Source organism: Lepisma saccharinum, chromosome 7, assembly GCF_977018435.1.
Source record: "Lepisma saccharinum chromosome 7, izLepSacc3.1, whole genome shotgun sequence".
NCBI classification, from domain to species: Eukaryota; Metazoa; Arthropoda; class Insecta; order Zygentoma; family Lepismatidae; genus Lepisma; species Lepisma saccharinum.
Genome location: NC_139235.1, coordinates 64,964,045 through 64,989,202, shown reverse-complemented (window position 1 = coordinate 64,989,202; position 25,158 = coordinate 64,964,045). Strand labels below are relative to the sequence as shown.

General features: G+C 37.1%; 1 protein-coding gene across 1 annotated transcript in view; it reads right to left on the bottom strand.

The window, feature by feature from the left end:
* The window catches only part of Rpp21 (ribonuclease P protein subunit Rpp21), a 114,311-nt gene that overhangs the window by 35,981 nt on the left and 53,172 nt on the right, over positions 1-25,158 (bottom strand). The window contains exon 2 of the mRNA XM_083125354.1: positions 25,092-25,117. The gene's annotated coding sequence lies outside the window, so the exon portion shown is untranslated. The remainder of the gene's footprint in view (positions 1-25,091; positions 25,118-25,158) is intronic.

Below are 25,158 nucleotides of genomic sequence, written 5' to 3'. Positions count from 1 at the left end.
TATAGTGTACTTTTCGAGTTATATTCTAATAGTGGGTTTAAACAGGGGCGGCTTAAGGGCAAAACCGGAGGGTCCTCCGTGAGTAGCGTCAAAACCTTAATTTTGATTATATAAGCGTGGCTATTTATTTCAAAAGGGGTTGTTAGTTGTACAAACCAGATGGAAAGGGTCAAGTTTCGGAAAATAAACATAGATGACAGCAGAAGGTGAAACAGTGTAAATAAATTGTTTGAGGATAAGTATCGGTTTATTGAAAGTAAAAATATGATAAAAAGATGAAACAATGTATAAAAAAATAGATAATAATAGATGGAAAGGAAAACAAAAGTAGTTTTCATCATTCAACAAGTTGTCAGTTTTAGGTACATAAAGAAGTACAACGAGGTAAGCATTTAGGGACTCCAGAAGCACAGCTCAACGTAGCCATTGCCTTCAGTGCTACCATCGTTCAAAGGAAGACATTTTTGAATTTACTGATGCATAACATTATTCATACATTGCAAAATCATGCAGCAATTACTGTTATTTGTAGAACAAATTTATAATCTACCAAGAGAAATTCAAATTAACGTTAAAGTATTTTAAAATAATGCTATATTTTTTCTTATTTAAAACAGTAAATATGTAACATGGTCAAGGATTTTATTGGGAGCAGAAAGTTGGAAGGGGGCCGGAAATCCACCTCGCCCGGGTGAAAATATTATCTTGACTCGTCCCTGGGTTTATAGTTAACCCTCGAAATACCAAGCAAAACAACACCCGCGCAATACCAATGAGGTACATTTTGGACCCCAATGATTTGTTTCTTTGTTTCGCGTTTAAAAATGAGGGTTTTTCAAATAACATACAGAGAGTATTTTTATAATGTATTTCCCAAGTTACAAGTATAAATAATATGTAATATGTACGGCTAGGATTTTGATGCAAATGCATCTTCTTCTTGGTAAGGCAGAAACGTTGCATAAGTAGATAGGGACGTGCTTTACACGTAAGTGAATAAATTGGGATGTCTTTGTTAGGGCATTTTTTAATTTTTTTTACCCCTTTTGGAGTAAAGGTCATTTTTTAAACTTTTTAAACCGTTTGTCATTTTCGGCGCCTTTTAAAAGTCATCTTATGCATTTTTCTACATTTTACATGAAAATGTTACTCTTTGAAGGGGGGAGGTTCCAGACTCTCATCTTATTGCCTTCAGCGCAGTTCTGAATGACTGTGAAGAAATAAAGAAATTCTTTGCAGGATTGTTGATACAAGCTGTTGTGTAACAATTCAGCTCAAACAATGTGATTTTCACCCTCCCCTCTATCAGTAAATACATTGTTGCCGAACGGATTATTGTTCAAAATTCCTCTTTAGTTGCACTCCATGGAATTGGAAGTGACTTAACAGCAAGTCATATTGTTCATTTCAAGTACGCTCTTCTTGTGTCTGTGGAAGTCGAGAGAAGTTTTTCCATGTACAAGGAATTCTTATCCGACAATCGACAATCATACAATTTTGAAAATTTGCATATGATTTTCGTTACGTACTGCAACTCAGTACTTAAAGTATAAAATATGACAAAAGTGAACTTTCGTACTTGTACTACCATACTCAATGAACATGTGACAGATACTGTAACGTTAATTTGAATTTCTCTTGGTAGTTTATAAATTTGTTCTGCAAATCTTTCAGAATTTTTAGGTCATTTTTCTAAGTTTATAGGGCATTTTCTTGCATGTATTAGGTCATAAATGCATTTTTTAAAGGTATTTTTTTTTAGCAATTTTAAGGTCATCAAAATGCTAGCCCTAGCTAATATGTAATAAACACAATCATTTATATTCATGTTCTATACGTAGCTTTCATGATATTGAATGATACAATAGAAAACACGTCATCCAAGAATAAATGAAAATGTAGTTGACAAACAACTTTTCTAATGCCCAAAACACTGCATTTACTTTCATTATTGGAATACCAATGGGGTACGTTTTGGACCCCAGACACAAAAAACTTTTTTTTTCATAGCAAATTTTTCGAGAAAGGTCACCGTTTACTGCTTGTCATTTACATTAAACCAAAAAATTCAGCTACAAAAACTCCCAGTTTCGGAACTAAAAACCAGATAAAATACAGCTACAAATATATGCGTGGGGTCCAAAATGTACCCCTCTGGTATTCCGAGGGTTTTCATTATAACATTTGTACCTCATCTGTGGGTAATAAAATGAGAGTTTTACGATTTTATGTAAATATTGCGAATATAAAAGAAGCTGATAAAAATATCCAATTTTACATTCTTTATTTTTTAGTACTCTCATTTCACTGGTTAATTTCGACCTGGTTAACGGATATAGGAAACAACAATGCAGATAACTAGAAATTTAAAACAAGATATCTCTTCTATAAATTCGAATTCTCAGTACTTCTTAAAAATGAATTTTCATAAATTATACTTAAACTTTCGAAGATAGTTTATATTTTCATTATTTTTTTTTTGGTGGGGACTGTGATCCCACCTACCATCATCGTGGCTCTTCCAAAAGGGCGGTGGTATATGCTGAGTCTAAGACCTAGACCAGCTCACTATGACACCTGGTTCTAGGCTATGGAGGAAGGGAGAAGACTAGGCTCATTCTTTACGTCTTCAAGAAAGCCACGTTACCATCTTATGAAAATTCAGGTTGCAAACTTATAAAAAATCAGGTTGCAAACTCCTAAGAATTCAGGTTGCCAACTCTTTAAGAATTCAAGTTGAGAACTCCAGAATCGCCATTAACTTCTCTTTGAAATCAGGTTTATCCACAGTTTCTAATCGATTTTTATTCAGGATTTTAATTTCTAGACTTCAGGCTTTGCAGAAAGCGTAGCTATCCTGCAATATACGCTCCTGTATAAGAGAAGCATACACTAGAGAAACTCTGGAGCGTATAAATAATGCATTCAATCACAATAAAACCCCAAGAGTGTCGCCGAACAATTCATCTGAAATTATTTATTTCCTTTCTCAGGTGTGCTGCATTGGATTCTTTAATTACATTAAACGTGCTCTGGTAATAGTTTTATTTGCTCTAGGAAGATTGTTTACCAATGAAATTTTCACTTCAATCAATGCTGGCGTATGATTCTGGATTAATTTCTTATAAAATACATGTTTACAATAGGTAATCGAGCGCAAAGACACTTGGGATTTATAACCAAACAAATAAACTCATAACACATCTCACAGCTTCTCTTTTCCAACAAAATGGAAGAGGAAAAAAAATAGTAAATGGTGATATTTGTCCGGAAAAAAAAAAGCAAGGATCAAAACCTTTCATGGCATGAAGTTGTTATATTAAAAGTAAGTGACCATGCTGGACCGAGGGGAGGGAGAGTGGCCGGTGGGGGGGGGGGGTGCGACACGCACAATATACTTTTTCCGGAGAGGAGTACCGAGTGGGACTGTATTGATTGTTTACATTACAGCATGGAAGGTGAAAATTGCAGGCCGTGTCGCACTCGGCAAGCTTCCATTTTGTTGGTCGGCGTGGAGCATGTCCAATTTGGCAATCATGCGTCAGGGTTAGCCCAGAAAAGCTTGATTACCGCAACCAATCATAATCACGAATTACTGGCATTGCCCGTGGAGAGGACACGATACACCGATGATCACATCCAATAAAAAACACATCCAATTTCTCCCTCTCTCTCTCTCTCTCTTTTTTGATGAACTATACAAATCCTTCTTCTACACATTAAGATGGTTTTTATATTCCATTACCCCGCAAATGTACGCTCTCTATTGGCGATTTACAGCCTGCATTTCCTTTGATAAAACATTGATAATTCAGCAATTTTCAGCACAAAGAGGTTTATATATAATTAAAGCCTGGGATGTCCCTGTGTTTCGATTTTATAAATTCAATCATTTAATATTAACCATGCGCCCCCCCCCTCCTCTCTTCCCCCACAATTGGTAGCTAAATTTTATATTTGTCGAGTTTTGTTTCGTGTTGCATATCATTACAGGGTGTAGTTATTCTCTCCCCTTGTTTATCACGATAGTGTTAAAATTTCTAAATTTTGCGTAACTTCTCTTGTATTGAAAAATGTGTGAAGTAGGGACGTATCCGGCATAATTTCCCGGGTGGGACCCAATTTTCGATAAAACACGGTGTAATGGGAAATGATTGTGGCAAAATAGTAACGAAACGACAACTTACAGTGTTTCTACCACTATGTGCAATTACTGTTTTAATAAAATACTACCTTTTGCCAGAATGCTATTGCACATATTCAACTCACGCAGAAAAATGAAACGAAAATATAATGAAAATCACGAGTAACACTAAGAATCACATAAAATACTGAATTGACATTCTTATTGTGCATCAAAAATGCGTTTGGAATGTCATTTTATCCATTTGAAGCAATGGTAACAAATGACATTTGTCGGTGTTGCTGTTGTGAAAAAGTAAGGTCTCTTGCATATAGCGTAGACGAGAGAATAGTTGTGGGTATTTCAGTTACACTTCCTGCAGATACGTATCTAGAAATATTTTGGGAGGGGTCCTTCATGCTAACCAAGTGTGTCGTATGCAATAATAATAATAATAATAATAGCTGCAATAAATATTAAGAAAATTAATAATAATTATTATTATATGCAAGATAAAAATCTAAAGATACAACATTATACAATCAATATCTAGCTTATTTATTGTTAGTACTAATAAATTTGCACAATAAGCTGTTTTCTACGGAGAGAAATCTAATAGAACATTCATAAAGAGCACGACTTACAGCAGCTGATGAAAAATTAAGTACCTGACTAATATTTTTACATATTGTTATTATTAGTAGTATGAGTATTATGCATTAATTTAGATAGACTCGATAGAAAACTTACTCGTCCCAAACGAATCCTTATTCAAGCGGAAATAAACTTCATATTACACAAACACCATACATGTATTGTGCTTGTTAAATTTTAGTGCTTACAATGTATTTTAGTCTTATTAAACAAGAAAGCTCATTTACTTTTAATAGTTGACAACTCTGAAGGAGGGGAGGGGGGGGATGCCGGATCCCGTAAATACTTCTTTGACTTCCTGGCATTGCTTGAAATCAAGAGGCAGCCAACAACACTTGAAGTCATTTTCATTTCTCGATACACCAAAATCTATGAAGGTTTCATTTGTTAAAATAAAACATTACAATTGTTGAGCAGTCTTGGAATTGCGACAAAACATGCACTGCACAAAAGTGCTAAGGCAACCGCATTTTAGCCAGTTTCCCTTCAGTTCTATTAATGCTATTACCACTGTTATCAACAGAGTTCTGAAACTGATGAATAGTCGTGTTTATAGGAAGTTTAAAAATTGGAGCCACAAATTATACAAATTCAAATGATGCAATGAAAATCTGTTCAATTTTAGGATTGATTACATTTCACATGATATAACAATGATTAAATATTGTAAACTAATTACTGATATAATGTGTTAATAGGAAAAAGGGGAATCCTATTATACTGCAAACCTTCATATCCAAGAGTTGGTAGAACACATCGAAAACAGATATATTATATTCGAATCTTTACAGTTTGACAAGGTGAGTACAACAGGTAGGCCAGCCTGATTTTGGATGGGCAACAGCCCACGGTGTCCCTCCCTGGGGCATGCAGATCAAGAACATTTGCTCTGGGCCAGAGTTAACATTATTGAATACAATTTTAAATGTGGCTAGAAATATTGACCCTCTAAGACCGTTGCCGTCTAACTATCGTTAAAAGAAATAAAGTCATGTCCGAATCCCATTTCGCCTAAACCGGTTGGAAATGAAATATTGTAAGCGAGGGAAATTTTGACGGTGATCAACGTAACCACCAAACTATTCGAATCATGTGCTTATGTTAATTACCAGCAGACACATGAGGCAAATAAGTGTTGCCCCTAAAAAGAATTGTCACACATTCCAGCAGACGGGACCTTTGTTGCATTTTCTGTAACATAAAAGAAAATATGCACAAAGTATAAGTATACCTCTAACCTAAAGTATAAGTATACCTCTAACCTAATATTTTGCTATTGGCTGGAGGTGACCATACGTCCCGTTCTGACCGGGACAGTACCGTTTCAGAGGTGTGTCCCGGTCACATTATTAAAAAGCCACCATTTGTCCCGTTTTATAAAAGTCTAGCAGTTATCTTGAAAACAAAGTCCAAATTTGAGAGACATTTCTTGCTAAAAAGATGCATTGCTTTGTATGTGTTCCGTTATTTGTTGAACAGTGAATAAGCATGCAGTTCCTTTACGGAATCGCAACAAGAACTTAAAGTTCCTGTGTCATGACACAAACTCAAAAGAAAAATCGAGAGTTTTGTGTCTCATATGTGGGGTAAGGTTTTGGTTCATCTGCTAAATACCTCTGACATTACTTAACTTCATGGTAGGACTAACGTGAAATGTTGATCATAAAGGATAAGTAACGATATTTAACTCATACCGAACGTACCTTTTGACCACGGGAGATCATATTTCATTTTGTTTATTTGATTTATGTGATCTATCCTTTAATAAATAAAAATAATACGATAATAATAACAATAATTTTATAATTAGGCCTAACCGATTTTTCGTGATGTCCCGTTTTTGGGTCAAAATATTATGGTCGCCCTAGGCTGGACTGATCGTTGGATCAGGCGTGTGACATCAAGGAGAGCTAAGGATGACAGCACGTATCTCCCTGTTGAGAGACCCTTATATTTCCCTTTCAACAGTTTAAGCGAAAGAGGATAAATATCCCGTTTCACCTAAAATGGCGACCAGGTCATAAATCTCATTATATTGTATTTATAAGCAATTAGGCGAAACGGGACTACACGAGTTGTTAGTTTTGGCCCCCAAATGTTATTCATTAGCCATCAAATGGTGTCTATAGTTCTCAACGCTGAATTAAATGTAATTCCTCCCTTTTTCCAAGCAAAACTTCTAAAGACTAATATAAACATGCGCTATACGCTGTTGGTACATACATGATGTCGACGAGAAACATAAGTTGAGTTGAATGTCCTGTATTTCCAAAGCTAGGAGTAATATAACTTGATTATTATTTCGAGCTAAAAAGGAAAAATAGATGAAAGGGAGGACAATCTCACAAGGCAAGTATTGAGAGTTCTTTTCCTTGTTTGAATCAGAAATGTCACTAAAAACATCAATTACCCCTAGTACAGCCTCTTGAAAATTACAGAAGAAAATGAAAACGATTAGGTCTGCAAAGTTTGAGATATAATTAAGTGATGTTTTAATTATAAACCTTTTGGAAATTACATTGCAACTCTTCCTGGCTAAAATCCCTGGTAATAAAGCCAAAGATTGAAGTTGGACTTAGAGGGGGCATAACTCATGTGATAAATGCCATAGGATATATTCATGTTCGATTAACAGTCTTTAATAATGACAAATTTCAGGGTACCGGGTGGCCAGAATTAAAGTTACCCAACTCAGAGCCCTCTGTAGCCTGTGTGAGGCATCGTAGAACTCTGAAATTTGGTGAATCCACTATGCAGACCATGGGGAAGAGGATAGCGATAAATAAAAATAGTTCAATTTTCCGCCACCAGGTTGAAATGTGGTGCTGTAATAATGAAGTCTTTCGCATGACGATAACCTCGCAGTGCAGCTGCACTATTACTACCGTTCTGATAAAACAACTTCACCAGCAAAACACGTTCTTTCTCATTTAATGGCATGGTGATCACTTCCGAACTTTTGTTCACCACTCACGTTAAGTGATTTAGCTGAGTTATTAATTAGAAAGACATTTGTTAGTGGCTGGATGTTGCGAGAAAATGATCTCTCGTTTATTGCAAGATTGCAAGGCAAAGGCAAATCCATAACCAATTGGAGCAGTTTATGTCATTATTACAGCCCATCATGGAAGTAAAGCGCCATATTTCAACCTGGTGGCGGAAAGTTGAACTATTTTTTTTATTACCATCCTTTTCCCCATGGTCTGCATAGTGTATTCACCAAATTTCAGATGCCTCGAATAGGCTACAGAGGGCTCTGAATTGGGTAACTTTAATTCTGGCCACCCGGTACATTTCTTACACAGAAAATGTTCAATGTAAAGCAAGTACTGTTGGTACTGAGGCAGCCTTAAAAATCGAGACGAGAACTCTGTGTCCGAGACTCTCAGTCTCGTTCAAGACTTAACTATAATGCATGATATTTGAAAACCAGAATGACTTATGACTTATTCAGACATACCAAGTTTATACCTAAATGATTATTTATGTTGTGATTGATATGTTCTAATTATTGACAATTTTGTATATTTAATAGATATAATCTTTTTTTTTTTTTTTTTTTTCAAAGGATTAGAGTTGGAAAGTTACTCTTAAGCCCCTATCACACGGAACTGGATTTCTAGTAGGAATGCCCTGGTTGGCGCTGAATTAACTTTCTAGGTAGCAATCATGGCCGCCTGGCTAACTGCTTGACTGGTTTGGAGAAATATGACATGTTCTAATTGCTACTTGCTTTTCTCGACTGGATTCTGTGGAACAGCCAATCAGAGCAAAGTTTCGTCATGTGAAGATAATCTGCGAGTGTGCAAAGGGGCCTTTTTGTCTGTGGTTTCCGAGTGTTACTCCAGCAATGTATAACATATACAGCATGAAAGGCGCGTTGAGCTACACCATCTATGCTGAGTGCACGGTGTTTACATTTGAAACAACTAAAATATTTTTCCATACGTGTACAGTAAACGTTGTAAAGTATGTATTTAAGCAGCGCCATTGTTTCGTACCTAATACCGTTTTATACGAAACGTTATTCATCTCGGTTGAATAGTTATCGGCTTTTAAAAATGTGAAGTGATACATTGTTTACATCTCACGCGGCCGCCATTACAACTTCCCTCGTATGGGCACAAAAGTCTATCGACAAGTACGCTGATAAATATCGTGTGAGGCGAAAACTAGCAAATTGGTAGCCAGTCCAGCGCCAACTAGGGCATACCTACTGGAAATCCAGTTCCGCGTTATGCGGGCTTAATTTGTTTAGGATTCCCTTTGTTCAGTTCCTCAAGAGGAACCCAAGGCCAATATCTCCGCCACTGACCTGCTACACTATACTAAGTGGCGTAGTTATGATTTGATTTCAGGGAGTGAGGGTCGCCTAGATTTTCTTAATGCAAATGATCGCTTCTTCTTGCAGCAAAACACCATAATTATTACAGTTTTGCCTTGTGGCGTTCATACGTTGAAGAATCAAAGCACAAGTAATGATAACCTTTTAGGAAGGCGGTTGAAAATATTTTGAGACGCCTGAAGCTCGAAAGCTCCTAATTACTCCACCGAACAGTTTCTAAGCCATGAAATAATATTTAGCAGTTGATTTCGAAATAGAAATAGAATTCAATATTGCAGATATATTTTTGAAGAGTTGACAAGAGTATGACCTTAACTATGATACTTTATACTTTCAGTAATAACAATGAGATAAAATGCTGGAATCCCTCTCACAGACACAAGAGCGCTTTTTTACAGTTAGTAAGAGAAAAGGATGAAGTATAATTTGATATCTTGGATTAATTGATTGTAAATGTAAATATTTAGTTACAATACATTCGAAGTTGAGGCAAAATTATGTTTGATAAAGATGTGTTTGTGTGCGCGCGAAGACAGATTGATTAGGAAAATCCGAAACTTTGGAAAAAAAAATATATGAAAATTGTAGATTCTGTTAGTTTCCAAAATTCTCAATTCTGTTAAAGAGTTGTGAAAAATTCGACTCATTTGACAAGTGTATTTAAAAATCTCCTTATTTACAAGCAACACTAATTAAGGTTGCTGGGTTATTTTAAGAGGAAGGAATACTTCTTTCCTGTTAACGTTTTCTCTTAAATTCTACGATATTTTGTATGACACGTTAACAACATGTGTTGCAAACAATGCCCTACAATGACCTGCTTATAATAAATACAATTCCATTAATTCAGTTACAAATTATAAGTCGGAAATAAAGTTCTGTCTGCTTTGGAATATAAAATACTTCTATGGCCCATCCACCGCACCAAGTGTATTTTCCAAAGTTTTGTACGTTTAACGTCCGCCACTCTGAAACACTTGGACTGGTTTCACTCAAATGACATACATGCAGGAACGGCTCTACAGGGGGGCTAGGGGGGGCTTAAGCCCCCAAAACTCGCCTCAGCCCTCTCCTGTAGCCCCCCAAGATTTTTGTAGTAAGGTAGACGCATTTTGACCGAAAACTTAAAAGTTTAAGTTTACATTTTCCATTATTAAAATTCCATTGAGACAAGTACAATGTTCAAGTACATTTTCTAGTTCAGTTAGATCGCAAAGTTACTTTTCATACGATGTGTTCTAAAATCAAGGGGAGGGGGATATATGCAGATATGCCTGGATAGCAGTGGCTACCATTTGATACTACGTAATGGGTCAATCATGAGTGCCTGCCAAATTTGCTACGAAATCTGTTACCTTCCCCGTAGGTGGACGACGTATTCAGTGGCTGTGAGATTGTTATTTAATTGTTGACATATGCAGCTAAACGTGTACATTATTAGGCTCCATAAATCGTATTGCTATATTTCTGAATAAATCTAGCAAATGTGTAAAATGATTTTTTTTTAAAGTAGGACAACGTTCAACATCTAAAGAGCCGTCAATGTTCTTTTCTGTTTGTTAGTTCCTTACTCGAGTATCGACAATGGTATAAGTGTTATCGATGTTCTCTCATTGTTTTCATCGTTATATCTATTCTTATCGTTGCAAATATTCAAGAGGGAGAAATAGGACGTTAAGAAATCAAAGAGTACACAAAGTAACTAATTCTTAAATGTTAAGAATTGGAAATATTAAAATTGGACCTCCCCGCTCTGATTATCTACCAGCAGTACTACCCCTTGAAATTAAGGGGTCTTAGGTTCGATCCCCAGTGGATGCACATATCATTAAGTGGCTCGGATTCCACTATAAGCTGTAGGTCTCGTCCAAATTAGCTTCTGTGTATACAGTGGATCTTAAAACAAATCCAATCAAGTAAACATTCTTGCACACGATGGAAAAATCAGCACGCTTGGGCAAATTTCATTCTTCGCAGGCCTAGGCCTACATGCTAATTAATTATTATTTGTGATGTTAGAAAATAATTTCTGCAGTACCGTCAAAGTGTCCAAATTTGATTCCGTGCAGAAGAATCAATCTTTACACCTCATAAAACTATTGAACCAGTTCTGATCAATATTCAGATCATAATATATTCTGAAATAAAATTATAATTTTCAGCAGTCACTTCTCTAACCAAAATGCCCAGTGCAAGAGTTGCAACTACATGTATTCATTTCATGTCAATATATTTGTCTTGTAGTGGAGGTGGATTTGTAGTGAAAATATTTTTGTTCCTTGGAGTCCTAAGTGGACGATATTTCTCACATCCTCCCCATTTTTAGCCCTAAGTTCTGAATTCCAGTCGTTGAACAAGAAAAGTAAGATATTTCATCATGGAAGAAAAAATGGTATCATTAATACAGTTTCTATTCAAGGGTGTTTTCGCTTATTTGATGCCTACTTCATTAAGTTAGTGCCACTTTTCTGAAGCATGAAAAGCTACAATGTTTATACGCTCCCTACTGTTGTGATTTGGACAGTTTAGAGTCATGACACACTAGGAGGCAGAATGGAAGCCAAAATAAAGACCTTCAGCAGCTGCTTGCAATGATTGAAACATTCAAAATTTCATTTTACGATCTTTATAAGCTGTGTGTTATTGAAATGTTTATATTCCCATCAACGGTTGCTTGCGACAAATCTTCGAAATCTAATTGGTGACGAGAGGTTGAGTGCTCTATCTGTTCTGTCCTTTGAAGAGCTTGCAAAATCTTTGGATTTAAAAAAGGTTGTGGCTGCTCCTAAAAACAGACGTATCTGATCGTAGTTTCTTGCTGTGGATCATTTTCTCATTTTAGCAACACGTTAGTCACACTGTTTACATATAAATAGTGTTACGTGTAGTATTTATACGAATATCCAGCGAGTTGATAATGTAATGAGTGTAGTTTCTATGGTTTTGACTTGCTTTATTTTACTTCGCCTTTTGTGCCACTTTTTGGCTAATTTGCGAAGATGGGGATGAGTGATGAAATTATGACACTGATAAAGGGACACTCACAAACATCCATGCCCAGGCCAGCATTCGAACCCGGGACCCCTCGCGTCGTAGCGCGATGTGCTAACCACTCCGGCACTGGAGCCGGCTAGTTTGTATGCTGTATTTTGTACTCTTCACATGAATAGAAGACTGATATTTTTCCACTCAATAATGCCTTAGGAAAAGAAACAATATAATTATTGCATTTTATTTGACATAAAAGATTCGTGCCTAAAAGTACTTTTGTATATCATGGAACAAAATCCAACATCTCATTGATTTATCTTGAGTACTGATTGTAAAATATGCAAGCAGTAAAATTATACCCTAAAATTATTAAGTAAATACATTTTAGTCGATATCATTTAGCCCCCCAAGAATTTGACTCTGAAATCTGTAGCCCCCCCCTTTTTTTTTCAGGCTGGCGCAGTCACTGCATACATGATCAGTCATTCGACGAATCTAGTGTGAAATTCTGCTTAAAACCTCTCATGCTGCTGTTATCGAGGTCACAATATTGGTGTCTTGTCCCCACTCCTATGTTACAAAGTTTTGTTGATAAAAAAAAATTATAACTGGGGTGATTTCTTAAAACGTAGTATGTACATAGATTTGAAAACATCAGCAGAATTTAGAGCTTCCCAACACAATCTAATTTTCATTTTCCATCTTGAAACATTTTGACCAATTTGGCTCAAATGCAATACCATACCATACCATACCATACATATCTAGCAACAGCACTAACTTCAGCTTAATATATATTTTTTTAATTATTGCGGTCATAATATTCGTGACTTGCTTTGACTTTCCTTGTACCTGCTACGGTACGCACTATAGCCTACTATAAAAACTGCATTACAAAATCAGCATTAGCTAGATTTATAACCTAAACCTGCCAATATAAGCAGAATCTGAAGGTTTCGCAAGACAAAAAAAAGAAAAAAAATATTGTGCCCTCCATCTTGACTATTTGAACGGCACACACACATATACATAATGAAAATTATTAATGTATAGAAATTATGTTATTTAAATCCACATTAAGTTATGAAACCCTATTCAATTTTACCCCCTCCCAAAACATATCATTAAATCTATGTCCCTGCGTTAACCACAAATACTATATGTACAGTGGTGCCCAGAAGCAGGGCCGTATCAAGGTTGGTGGAGGCCCCTGGGCAAAATGTTTGGTGGGGGGCCCCCATTTTTATATATGTATATACTAGGAGCTTTATTAGCTCAATATGTTAACCACCATCTTTCAGCAGTTGTAATGGTAGACCTGATTTTAGAATCAGTATTCATTCACAATCGAACATATCGCAAATAGGTTTGCAGGGAGAATAGCGCAGTAAAATAAAGTTACAGGACGAAAATTGTAGCGCTATAGCAGCAGTAAAATTCTGCGTCTAAATGTGGCTGTTTGTCGTTCGTGTGCTTCAAGCCAACTCTTCCATTCGAGCCCTTGTACTCATATCTACTGAGCGATAGGTACATGTAAAATTGTAATACTGATATCTTTCCTAGAACTTCCCCATAAAACACTTTAAAATAGTCTCAAAATCTCTTACCGAACTATTAGAGCAAGAGGTATCAACGCTTGCACAAAATTTCCATGCAACATTTCAACATATAGGGTCAAGTGCCCATATTTCGGATACTTAATTTCAAATTAGATTTTCAGTACCTAAATGTAATCAAAATAAGCCATAAATGTGTTGATAAACATTGAACATATGTTTATTAATGTTTCTGAAAGTTATATTAACATTTATAAGAAATACTTGGTATATTTTATGAAACAAAGAATTGTATGCATATTTTTAGTCTGACAAAAAGGTTGCCTAATGTCGGATAGGGTATTTCCTAATTTCGGATAGGGTTACTAATGAGTATTTGGAAAGGGTGCACAATTTCGGATAGTCGAAATTAGGTACTCGTGTAGCATCCGAAATTAGGAAACCCAGTCGCATATTCAATATGGCGATTCTGTGCGTTCCCCCTCTAAAATAATGTGACTGAAACTACGTAATAATGTTTGCTGAATCTCTCAAGATTATATAAAATTTAGACAGAAGTGAGTAAATACTAAACTTCCAGTTGTAGGCCTTAAGTTTGGATGGTGAAATATTACATCAAAACTCTGGAAAAGTCAGAAATATCAGTCACACACTAAAGAAACATTGCTCAAGGTCACGCACAAGGGTGAAACTGGGGGACGAAGTTATTTATTATTTATTATCTTAATCGTATCTGAGAATTGATTGATTGAATAAGTTTGCCTTATTTCCACATCACAGCCAATCAATCCATGGTATAAAGTATACGAGTCATTCCATGCCAAATCAACACAGATTGATATATTTTAGAGCATGTCATGAGGGACCAAATATATTTTTTTCACGATTTTTGGTATGACATGTTTTGAGATATTCAAGGTCAAAGGTCAAGGTCACGTGACAAAATTATATTTTTATCCAAAGGTGGGCTTGTTATATATCACCGGAAAGCTTGTTCAATTCCCTGTACAATAATCTTTATTTGAGCTTTCTAGGCGAAATAGGGGCGGAGTTACAGCACATTTAGTATAGCTAAGCGGGCTCAAAAAGGGCAATTTCTGCTAACTTTGACCTTGAATAATTTGACAATTACAAGACAAACCAAACTAAAAATTTTCATAGTTACTAAGTTCCATGCATAGTTTCAACTCCCCAAATTTCATGAAAATCGGAGATGGTCAGGTTGGGTGCTGTGTTGATTTCGCATGGAATGACTCATACTGAGCTTCAGATATCTACAAACAGATCGACTGACAGCTGTGTTACAATTGGATCCAGAAGAGTGTAGACATACGACAATATTGAAGTTTTTTCCTAGTTTTAAAATACAACTTCTTACGTAATTTTTCACGAGCATAGCCAGGTGGTTAAAAGATTTTTTGGTGGAGGCCCTTCACAGCTTCCTTTTGGTGGGGGCCCCGGGGCAATTGCCCCAGTTGCCCATAGGTTAATCCGGTCCTGCCCAGAAGTCTCTGGAAAGCGGCATTTTATACAAGACAAGATTTACTCAAGGTGTGTTGCATACATGCCACGTGCACAATAGAAATGTATGAAATGTACGAGGTGAATAATAAAGTATTTTGCTATAAATTAAAAATTAACATTTCAAGCCGCAAACTTTATGAAGGATACAATATCGACGATCGAGAACCTCTTCATCAGTTTTATCCAACAAGCTAACCATATTGAAACATGGGGCCATTTCGCTCATATGCAATGCCATACCAGTCATCGGACATTACAGTACATAAAACGTGGTCCGGGATTCAGATTCCACCATGATGGTCTCTTCAGTAGTGATGAAGTGATTGAATTTTTATATTAATAGCATATCAGCACACAGGCTATTTTTGCCCGTAACAGAACGGTGAGAAGTACCTTAACTAACAAAATTGAGGGGTCCCGGGTTCGAATCCCGGCATGGATATTTGTGAATGCCCATTCATCAATTACATCATATCATCACTCATTCCAATCTTCGCAAATTAGCTAAAAGTGGCACAAACACCGAAGTAAAATAAAGCAAATCAATCAATAGGACAAAATTGAGGACAGGCAGCTAACAAGAGAATAAAATATGTCTGTTAGAACTTACTCACTCAGTTTTGTAAACTGATTCACTCATTGATTCATCATTATTTCCGAGGATAATCTCCTTACCTATTTAAATCTGAGACGGTAAAGGAGCATTTAGCACGCACAAACACAGGACAATACGACTCGACAGGGGATTATCCCGGCCAGGTATCCTGACGCCAGAGCCTCGTTTACCTGCAAGAAGCAGTTGCCAGGGTGTACTAAGGGTTACTTTACCACTTCAGGAAAATAGGCGGAGTGGTTAGCACAGAGCGCTAAAACGCCAGGGTTCCCGGGTTCGAATCCCGGCCTGGGCATGGGTGTTTTTTGTGAGTGTCCCTTCATCACTCATACTCATCTTCGCAATTACCGTATTTGCCAGCGTATAAGACGCACTTTTTCCTTTTAAAGATAGGTCTGATAAACAGGGTGCATGTTATACGCCGATACTCAGTTTTTGATTACATTCATTTCTGGAAATGTTCTCTGTTGTGAGCTAGTCGATTTCTTTGCGGTATGTGACGAAGATTAAAATGTAATCTTTCCTAGTTAGATTAGGTAAGTCATTTGTTGAAAGTACGCCTACATATTACATTATATTTGAAATACTGTAAATTAATTATAAATTCAGTTATAAAGCTATTTCCTCCAAAATGTGTACGAAAAAGGGGGCAAATATACGCCGGGTCTTACACGGTAGCCAAAATTGGCAGAAAAGGGAAATAAAATAAACCGAATCAATCCAAAGATAAATATATGTCAAATTATTATCTGTCAAATAAATTTTGCTGCTTGGAAATGTGTTCATACTAGCTTGCAAATCGATGCATCAAACCTTCCCAATTCCTTTCAGCCCGCAGGAAACAAGGAAGACTCTTCTTGAACACTTGATCAACAACAGGTGCCGCACCGCACCGCACTGACCTTCCCAAGGTGAGAGCCGCGAGTTCGAATACCGGTCAGTGCAGTTCCCGCGCGGATCTTTGGCGTAACAAGAAAAATGTCGTCACTCCCATGAAGCAGGGCAGTGGCTTCTGCAGCACAAGGCTGGGCGACGTCATACAAACAATGAGAAAACCCCTTTCAGCACATGTTAAACAGAACGTAACGGATTTTCTTTAGTCGCTTCCGGCATGGCGTCAGGCCTCATCCACAAGGCATTAGTGTTATTACTGTTATCTTCCATGATCTCAATGACTTTTTTTTTTTTTACTAAGCTGTGCTTTCATCATAATTACAGTGCACGTGGACGTAATAGTATTTAATTCGTCATATAAATACACTTATCTTCCGTTTTTATTAATGCTGGATTGAATTCCCCTTACACAATGATAATGGAAATTATATTAATGCATAAAAAGTATGTTTTCAAGGGAACTTCTTCTCATTTTACTTTTAAAAACAGGCGTACATCATCATCGAAACGAGAATTAAGCGAACTTCGCAATTACATAATTTTCCCCCTGAGCCAAAATTAAAAATACATTAAGGAACGTCAGAATTAAACAGTCTAGGAAATCCTTTGGTAACTTATATAATTTATCTTGTGTTCGGCTCTGAAGCTTGGTCGCACACTGAAACGCCGGAAACACGGCAACTGAACTCAATAGACCCGCTTCCGGCGTCTCGGTGGGTGATAACCGTTAAGGTAACCTGCAGACTTCTGGCATGGAAATTCCGGCTTCCCTTCCGCGCTTTTCCCTATTGTGGGCGTTCCACCACTTGATTTCAATAGAAGCAGACGACAGAAGTTCTGTTGACGGATTTTTCCGTGTCTCCCCGCGTCTCAGTGTGCGGGGTCTTTTAGAAGATGCCTTGGAATTTACATTATTTACGATACAGTGACCTTGACAATATTCTACCATTGAAATTTAATAGTTTGCGTGTTAAATTACAAAAACGGGAAGTATTTCGTCACCTTTCCATGAGAAATAAACATGGCGTCAGTTAAGTCTTGGAATATTAAATGGAGACACTCACGCATAAATGTTATACATAGAGGCCTATAGTACTGTACTGAGACATACAAGAAAACTGCTTTCAATTTTACATGTGAATAGTTTACCTTGCATTAGTGCTGCAGGAAGATGATTTCGCTCGAGCGCCAAATAGTTTGCGCGGAGGACGCTAGATGGCGTACGGAATTGTGAGCTTCGCTCAAACAGGCAAAACGAACGGTATACGCCCGAACCACAGTAGTACACGTATAACCGTAATTTGTCTTTGGTAGTGGGCTCTCAAATATGGATCGTGAAGTAAAAGACGCATGAAATTGAAACTTAACTGAACATAGTCATCATCTCCAGGATAAAATGTAGTTTGTTTAGTCTATTTTACCAATACAGGGATATATGAAAATGAAATAGATGATTGTGGGCTGAAACTACCAAGGTGGATATTTTACACATATGTATATATTTTATTGTTACATAAAAAGAATATTCCATTGTATATGCTCGATGGGGAGACTAAATCGAGTACGAGCGAGCGAAAGTGATTTCGTGCACTACTCAAATGATTATAAATTGCGGTTGTGTGCATTATAAATATTACTGAATCATTAAAATTACATTAATTAGGTTAACTATAACTTCCGTTAATACTTTTAAAACAGTAACGGTCACTTTTAAGGTTGTTGAATGACAGAGAAAACTGACGGTTTTAGACACTCATTTCTCTAGTCAGCTCTTAACGGTGCAGGAGCCGTGCTATGAATACATATTTAAGCGAAAAATGCAGCCTCGAACAGAACTCGAACACTTATCTCTGTCACTGAATGCCCAAGAACTAAGTTCGAGCCCTGGTCGAGCCTGAACTATTTTTCTCTTAAAGTTTTCTTTATATAATGCGTGTCATACAGACCAGAATAATCACAACGCTCTGTAAATACAAATGCCAAGTTTTGAACACTTCAGTTCGGTTTCTCTCGTTTGTTTGAGTTTCAAGTCCACTTTATGCACAGATAGGCTAATCAGCAGTGGCGTAGCGTTATAGTACGCCCGTACGCCCGGCGTTCCCAGATTAAAAATTTCAAAAATGCTTAAATGCTGTGATTATAAAGTAAAACGTGACTAATTTCATATATGTTTGACCTTCATGGCATTATAATGGCTATTTTTCGCGATCCGCTTGCAACGCTCCACTCTCAACACTCGTTCTAGCATCTCTTTTCAATGCCCTTCCCGGCCGGACGCAGGTTCGGCGTACAGGACTCCTATATTCCATGCTGCCTTTATGGAGGGAAAGCTTCCATTTCTACAGCACGCGCGTAAATGGGCTCTCTTACGCTGGCGTACGAGAGGTCTACCGTGATTGGTTCATGTGACCCTTCCTGCCTTCTAAAGCAGACGACAGCGGCAGAATTTCTACCCGGTTCTTCGCTCTTCGCGCTCATGCAACTCGTGCTGTGTGATGCTACAATACGCAATATTGACTGACGTAACTTTACCAATCTCAAATATACTGCTTCTTAATGGCCACTGCATTGAATAATTTATCGCACGAACAGCGATGTGTATTAGAAACTAAAAGATCAACACAGTTTTTGTCAAATAATTTGGGGAAGTCCTCGTGATAGAAATTCAGCCTGTGGCTGCTCTACCACTTGCCCGACCCTGTGGCCGAGTGGTTAGCACATGGCGCTGCGACGGCAAGGGTCCCGGGTTCGAATCCCGGTCGGGTATGGTTGTTTGTGAATGTCCATTTTCATCATTTCATCACTCATCCCCATCTTCGCAAATTAGCCAAGAGGCACAAAACACGAAGTAAAATAAACTAAATCAATCACTCAATCAATGCTCTACCACTTAACCCGCAAAACTATTATTTTTTTATTGTATTTTTTCGTTATTATCTAACTACTTAATATTGTGTGAATCTAAATGTTTAGCATTCATTTGAAAACTCTTAACATCGAATGGTCTCTGGACAAAATTATTTTAAAATGTTTATCAGCATTCTCAAGATGTAATAAACAGTGGTCTGAATTACTAATCGGCACTGTTACGTCAGTAGAGTGTACGATATTTGGATTATCCACTCTGCTTTTCACAGTGCGCCAAGACGACAGAGGTCCCTGGTTCGAATCCCGGCGTGAGCACGGGTGTTCTTTGTCAGCGTCCCTTCATCAATATCATCACTCATATTCATATTCGCAATTAACCAAAAGTGGTAGAAAAGCGAAGTAAAATAAACCAAATCAATCAGTAGTTGGATCGCCCACAACAATGACGTCTACTGTTGTGCAGAGGCGCTTGTGATTCAGGTAGGTTTTTAATGACTTGCGTCATGCAGAAAGATATAAAAAAAGGTATAGAACATCAGAGTTCAAAACATCTGTGGCATAGTGAGGCATCTAATTTTCTAGCTAAAACATGCAATGATGATGTTTTATTGAAAACCCAGCTTACTTCAGGCAAATAATACCTGTGGCGACTAATACCATAAGTAAATTATTAAGCAAGAACGGGCCGACTCTTCCTTCGGACTTGGCGTTCCCACCCGAAATGTCCATGCTACGCCACTGAATCAGGACTGAATCTGCAGTTCAATTTGTGATCCGAACCACTATGTGTCTCCAGCGGAACCCTCTGATTACAAGGCCTACAACATCGGGGAGGCCAAATTCAGTTTGCATTTGATGGAATAGCTCTAATAAATTACAAGTAAAACAATCCTGGGAGAAGATATTAGTTTAAGCGCAATAAATTTGCAGCAAGTTGTGAACATACGCGAGCGTACACTTAGAGAAAAGTATAGTAGAATACCGTGGATGTTTTACGGTCAGTATAATTGATTGATTGATTTGGTTTTGTTTCACGTCGTTGTTCTGCAAATGTTACGGTCAGTATAGTTGATTGATTGATTGCTTAGGTTTTGTTTTACGTCGTTGTTCTGCAGATTTTACGGTCAGTATAATTGATTGATTGATTTTGTTTTACGTCGTTGTTCTGCAAATTTTACGGTCAGTATAATTGATTGATTGATTTTGTTTTACGTCGTTGTTCTGCAGATTTTACGGTCAGTATAATTGATTGATTGATTTGGTTTTACGTCGTTGTTCTGCAAATTTTTGGCTAATCGTGACGATTCATGAAGGTACTCACAAAGAAAATCCTTGCCCTGTTGGAACCCCTGTCGTCGTAGCGCAATGTGCTAACCGCTCCGTCACGGAGGTCGGCTCCGCCAGTGTAATAAATGTATATAATATAGGAAACAAACATGATTGATATTTGAGTGGCAGATAGTAACTTACATTTAGCTAACACTTCTTATTGTAATTTACATAAAGGTATCGGTACAAGAAGGGAAGATGGCGGTTCGAGGTTGCAACAGCTTGGTAAAATTACAACATACCGAGCAGCATATACCACCAAACCAGAGTTCACATGATATTTTGTTCAATCTACCCAATCCAATATAATTCTCCAAACACCACTGCGAGTATACACACAAAATACAAAATATTGCCGAATGGTCTCCTGCATATAATTAACATAAATTTTGACAACACAGAAATATACAGTTCAAAGGAGTTTGTATTGAAATTAAGAAGCAAGTATGTAGAAAATAAATATTAATGGAAATCATTAAAAACATATTTATTTTGCCTTGAAGACGGAAAAGCTTAGTTAAGGCACCGTCGGAACTTTGGCATGTGCCAGCCAAGCCAAGCCGTTTTCGAACATTTCTCTTTAATATTCCAAATTTTGAAAAGTTTAATATGCTTAGAATTCTTCTAGAGAATTCACATGAATTTTCGTGTGGCTTGCTTAAGCAGCCATGAAACTATTGTGAATATCTAGACAACAAAAGCAAACCACATGAAGATTCACATGAATGCTCTAGAAGGAATTTTAAGCAGATGATTTTTTTAAAAAATTGGAATGTCATAACGATTTGTGTTCAGCTTGCTTCTCTGAAATTGTAGTTCAGGAATATATTCCAACTAAACATAACACCATCATCAGTCTTCTTAAGCTGGAAAAGCCTCAGATCTTCATCAAGTGCCTTAAAATCTAGAAAAGCTTCCATCTGCATTGTGTGCACGATGTATGGATGGTTTCTTCGTGCCAGTTGGATGATGGGTACGAGCTGAGATGGGACAAAGATTTTTCAACTTGCTTTAGCGATCTGGAGACGACACTGTGGTCAGAATCTCCCTCCTTTTGCTCATGATGTGGATCAAAAAATCTCAGTTAACTCACTCTCAAGCCTTCTTAAACCAGAAGGTTAAATGCTGCAGCAACACAAGCATTCCATCTGTCCCTATCAAGAAACAGCAACAAGAGGCCAAAAAATCTCAGCACAATTTATTTTATATTCTCGGCTATTCACATCTATGCAGCCACTACAATCTATTCTTGTTTTGGCCAACACAACTGTAGCTGAACTGATGTATCCATAGCCTTCATTACGCAACTTTTTGCTCAGTTTTTATTCCCTCCTTTTCGAGAAGCCGTTCACCTTCTTTTGGTGAACTGTTGACATCAAAATTTTCAACCTTTTTACAACCTCTTGCATCACAATATTTCGATTTCCCTGGCAAATAGTCTGAATCATCCGGATCACTGACATCTTCTTCAAATAATTCACTGTCGATATCAAAGACACTCCCCCCCTGTTCTTGCATAGAGGATGATATACCTTCCTTCTTGTACAGCAGCTGAGACAGAGGTATATCTTCATCAGATGATACAGCAGGTTCTTCATTAACTGTTTCTGTAACAGTGCCTTTGCACCACTTCTTTTCTGGAGGCCAGTAAAATTTTACAGATATCCCGGCTTCGATTTTCTTTTCCTTTCCAAGCACATGCAGTTCTATGATGAAACAATACTCCTTGAGCCATCTTCCCAGAGTACTAAGGCTTACATCTTCTTCCTAAGGTGCCTGACCTCAAAATGATCGAGGGCAAGTTGAAAGTTTTGATAATTTCTTAACTGTCAGACATTGCCTAATAGAGCTTACAAACAAGCTTATTTAACATATAGCTGTGATCCTTCTTCGGAAAACTGTGCCGCTAATGTTCAATTTCCGACTTATGAACAGTCCATTATATTTTTGCATTAGGAAACATCTGACATTCCTTCAACAAAAGGTGACAATGTTCATTTTACCACATGCTTTCATTATCCCTTGTCAGACTGTGAAGCTATTGTTAAATTGTGACTTCACCGACTTGTAAACATTGAAATATACATTCCTGCATCACTTTCTTTTTCACTTTTTGTGCGTACTTTCTCCTATTGTTTCATTTTGCTGCTGTAAACAAAACGAGCCTACGCCAACTTGTAATACCGTTTGGGATTTACTTTGTCTGACATAACGACGTAACTCAAGATATGCCGTTATGTCGTACGAAATTATTTAACAAATTGAGATACACCAAATAAAAAAAAAAACATCCATAACTTCCTTATTAGTTGGATTTGAGCTACGCCGCTTCGTCAGGTGATGCAAGGCACCGGTACGACCCCAAATATGTCAATAACTCAATTTCGAAAAGAATTGAGATACGTCGTTATGTCATCCGACCGACGATACTCTCTTATACATATTTTCAGAAAGTTTACCTTGGGCAAGAAATTAATCGAACTTTTTCCCCACCCACTTTTGCCATGATGCTTTATTTGAATGCCATTTGTTTAAATATACTTCATATAAAGTACAAAAATACAAACAAAACACCAGGAAGCGTTTGGATGACATGATTACATGCATAGCCAACTCTTAGTGTATATTGTTTAATTTGCGTTAGTGATATCCTCATCTTCAGTGCCTGTTGCAACGTGTAAAGTACACTGTTCTTTTGCTATCTTTCTCTCATTGAATTTAAAATCCATTTACTTTAGCTAAATACTCCTTCGACACGAAAGGAACGCACCGAATCAAAGAATTTCCTCATTGCTTGTCTTTCGCAAGTAGAATCTTCTTTGTTCCAAAACAAAAATTTGCACAGTAAGTAAGTTAAAAAAGATTGAACGTTTAACCAATATGAGGTGTAACGTTTCATCATGTTTGAAACCTGACTGTAGATCGACAGTAATACTCAAGACTACCTTTTGAAATACAACACTGAGCTTGACATAACAGATTTAAATTTAATTTAGCTTTGCGTCGCTTCCATAAATACTTACTTGTACATCGCGTTCATTAAATCATTAAATTCCGTTACAAGGTCGAAATCCAACAGTATAGGGAGAGCTTAACTTTTGACTTAATTTTTGTAGGCATCCAAAAGTTTAGGAGTATCGGTACGTACATATGCATATATATTTCGAAACTAATTATGAACTTTAGAAATAGTCTACACGAATATACGTCTTTTTATGCCGGTGGTATTTACCTTAGTTATTGTTTTGCCAAATACAGGGCGTTCTTAAAGTCCAGGAGTAGTTAGCATAGCATGCTACGACGCCAGAGATCCCGGGTTCTAATCCCGACCTGGCCGTGAGCGTGTTTTGCGAGTGCCATCAAATTCATCATATCATTACTCATCCCCGAAAGTGACAGAGAAGCGACGCTAAATAAGAATACAAATGCATAAACCTAGGTAACCTCGGTTGTCTGCAGATTACCGTTTGTTTCGATAAAATTAACTATATAAATATACGAGGTAAACTGTGGCTTGTGGCAGCAAAATTCGTTTGAGTAAATTACTTTCTTTCGAAAAATCGCTACAATAATCCAAATTTTGAAAAGTTATATCTGTTCAGAATTCCTTTTAGAACATTCGCCTGATTTGCTTCAACTATTGTCTGTGTTATCTATAGTAAAAGATAGGCTTGCAGTGCCCTATAACTTGAGGGGTGTAGGGATGGTCTTCGCTGAAGGCACCACAAAGTCTCTGGTGCCTGGACTCAGCCAGTACAATCCTGTAGAGCTTGTGTTATATTGTCCATCTGTGTTTATTTTTCCATCCATTTCATCATCATTCTTCCTCGTCGTCGCGATTAACCAGAAGTGGTATAAAAACGGCGTAAAATAACAATTCAGTCAAACATACCTCTAACTTGAGAAGGTTCAAAGCTTTCATTACAACACACTTAATTTAATTCTTCCAACAATACCTCTTCTCCATATACTGTACATGCACGAAAGGAACAGTTTTGTTATTTATATACAATATAAGTAGAAAAGAAAGCCAATTCTTTATGCTTTGTTTAGTATTTATGATTTCGTAGGCATTTTGGTAGTTTAAACACCCAACCCGCCATTTCGGCATGCCCTCGACTGTATATCAACTACATATATTTTTTGTACGAGATATTAGGCAGTATAGAATCCAACACAATGGGTTTCACTCACCTAAGTCGTTCGGTGCTCCTAACATTCTGAAATAAAGTAAAAACACACCTATTTTAGTTTGTATATA